This window comes from Triticum urartu, chromosome 5A (genome assembly GCF_056163025.1).
Source record: "Triticum urartu cultivar PI428250 chromosome 5A, HENAU_Tu73, whole genome shotgun sequence".
Taxonomy (NCBI): domain Eukaryota; kingdom Viridiplantae; phylum Streptophyta; class Magnoliopsida; order Poales; family Poaceae; genus Triticum; species Triticum urartu.
The window spans coordinates 43,013,653-43,016,444 of NC_141877.1; the positions used below are offsets into that span (position 1 = coordinate 43,013,653).

Below are 2,792 nucleotides of genomic sequence, written 5' to 3' on the forward strand. Positions count from 1 at the left end.
ATGCCCATCCATTTGCGGAGGCGTGTTGGGCTGTCATTTCTATCCATTTTGACTTAAACAGATGTGCGCGGACCAATGTGGACCTTCCACCTCTCACTCTTGGCAAAAAGCTTAATAAGCAGATCAATTTTTTTATTTTTTCGGAAAAGGGGAAAGACCCTCGGCCTGTGCATCTGGGCGATACATGCAGCCACTTTATTAATTATTCACACAAGAATAAGCAAATCAATGGGCTTGTAAAAAACCTCATCGATGATCCATCACATAGCTAGTAAAAATAGGCAATGTAGCTCAAACTTAGGGTTGTACATGCTAGCTATGTAGTGCATGAATCATGGTGGTTGCATGCGTGTGCTACTAGAAATCACACCGGTTAAAAATGACCGCGCAGCTAGAGTGAGCTAGCTATCTTTTTACTGAATGTAATATGTCATGTGTGTGTGATGAGCTTCACTTGCACATTTGTGCATCTGCCATGCCAGCGAAAGGAAATTGTGCATCCCATTGCATTGCCAGCCAAAGACTGAGATCATCACATGCTAGCTCATGTCTGTGTGTGGCTGCTCCACACGTCGTGGTGGGCGCCCACGCGGTGTTGCTTTGCTCTGCGCCCCGGCTCTTAAACAGCTCCACACCACAGCTCCACACTCCACAGTCCACGCCACAGCTCCAAGCCTCCAACACCACCCCTTCGGCGATCACCGACGAGCGACGGTGAGTCTCCATCCCCTCCCCCTCCGTCTCGCCGTTCGCTCGACGGATCTGTCTTTTCTCGTCGAAATCTTTCTTCTTCACCGCACGCTTGCTTGTTCACAGACCATGGACGCCAAGAAGCCGATCCCGGCTGCCGTCCAGCGGGCCATCGACTGGGCGCTCGTCACTGCCTGCTTCCCGTTCGTCTCCTTGGCGTTCGCCTACGCGCTCGTCCGCTACGACGTCAGCTGCAGCGAGGTACGTCACGTGACTACGACCCCTTGCTTGCATACAGACTTTCCGAACCTCCGGTCGATTGAACATGCGCCATGGTGTTCGTCCTGCAGCGCGTGGTGGCGTTGACGGACGCGCAGAACGCGGAGGTGGGTGCCCTCTGGTTCGGGATGCTGTGCTGCGCCGTGCTCCAGGCTGCCGCCGCGGTGCTGGCGCCGCGGCGCTGGCGCTGCTGCTCCCGTGCGGCCGCCGCGCCTGTTAGATAATCAGCTGCATTCTTGCTATCTTCAGTTAGTTCAGAAACATCAGTTAGTTCAGTTTCGTTTTCTCTGAATAACACTGACCGTCAGCGTGTGCCTGTATACGTACGAGTTCAGTTAGCATTCTGTTAGGTAGTTAGCTAGTCTTCAGCTCGCCGTAGGGATCGCCATGGGATGGCATGGATCACGCATTCCTCTGCGCGAGCAAGTAGGGCTCATGCACGTCCGAGCGTCGTGGGATGGCACGACCTGTAAGCTCGGCGAGCACGACCAGTTCTTAGCTGTTTTTCAGGAACTCGAACGGGGTTCAGATAAATAAGAACAGAAACAGAAAAGCTGCAAGTTTGTTACGCAGCGCAAACCACTGTCTTCCACCTCGTGTTCTCTCTCTCTCATTCGCGTTTGTTGGTCATCTGCAACTACAGCGCCCTCGCCCACCTCGCGCTCGCGGTCACCATCGTCGGCCACTACATGTACACCGTCGTCTTCCGCCTCCTCCTCGCCGCCGGCGCAGGATTCCTCTTCAGCAATATCTTCGGCCCCGCGAGCATCGTCCTCTTCGCGGGCGGCGACCTCGTCTACTTCCTGGGGCTCCTTCAGGGAGGTGGACTGAATGACTGATGAGCCGATTAGTCCATCTAGCTGCACCTGCAGAGGATCAGCTCGTGAGGAGTTGAGGACTGGCTGATGATTATGTGTGAATCTAGTACGTACTAGTGTAGTTCAGTGTTAATTGGACTGATGAGTGATGACTGATGACTGATGAGCAGGGCAGCTGATTACTTCAGCTGTACTAGTAGTGTAGTGTTAATTTGTGTAAATCAGCATGCGCAGAACTGGATCTTGTACTCTACTAGTTAGAATATATGGTTACCCTGGATTAGGGTCGTCTTCGATGTAACATCCACCTTACTTTTATATGCAGTATGATGATCAGACATCCAGACATCAGGACGTTAATTATATCCAGCATTCCAGCTTCCGTATGACTAATGTTGGTGACATTATTGCTGCTACGTGCTGATACAATATATCTACTATTATTATATTAATTACCCCGGTTCGGAAATACATGATGTGGTTTTAGTTTAAATTTGAACTGGTGTTTTTTATTTGGATAACAGAACAGGCACGGTCTCGTTCGTGCAATTTAGTAATGGCTAGACGAGAGTACGTACTAGCAAGTCGCTGCACTGACTTTTGTTCTTCACGGTGACGGTCAGAGGGCCAGATGCTGTGGTCGCTGCTGCACTAAATATCTGGTCGCTGCTGGGACATAAAAAATAGATGGATAGATGCATGCATTTGCAGTTTGTGCTTGTTTAGTTTGCAATATGGTGCTTGGCCATCTTGATATGTTGCTTCTAGTTGTAGTCCCCTGGCTGAATTTTAAGAACTGAGATAGGATAGGAGGGGTATCTGCAGTGTGCTCTCTAGTCTAAAATTCAGAGCTTGCCTACAACACTACCTGCGTTTGGAACAAGATCTGATTCAGAAGTTGATGGCCCCGGAACTGGCATCTACAGAAGAATTAGCAGATGTAAAAAAAGTATTGTATATCAATGAGACGTGGGCATTTGCGAGCTTTCGGTGATGACAAGTTTA

General features: G+C 50.1%; 1 long non-coding RNA gene across 1 annotated transcript; it reads left to right on the forward strand.

Moving 5' to 3' along the window:
• Window positions 1–630: 630 nt before the first annotated feature.
• On the forward strand, window positions 631–1,548 carry LOC147967867 (uncharacterized). The gene is made up of 3 exons (XR_015603205.1): window positions 631–714; window positions 817–951; window positions 1,041–1,548. It is a non-coding gene; the product is annotated as an uncharacterized LOC147967867 (long non-coding RNA).
• Window positions 1,549–2,792: the final 1,244 nt, after the last annotated feature.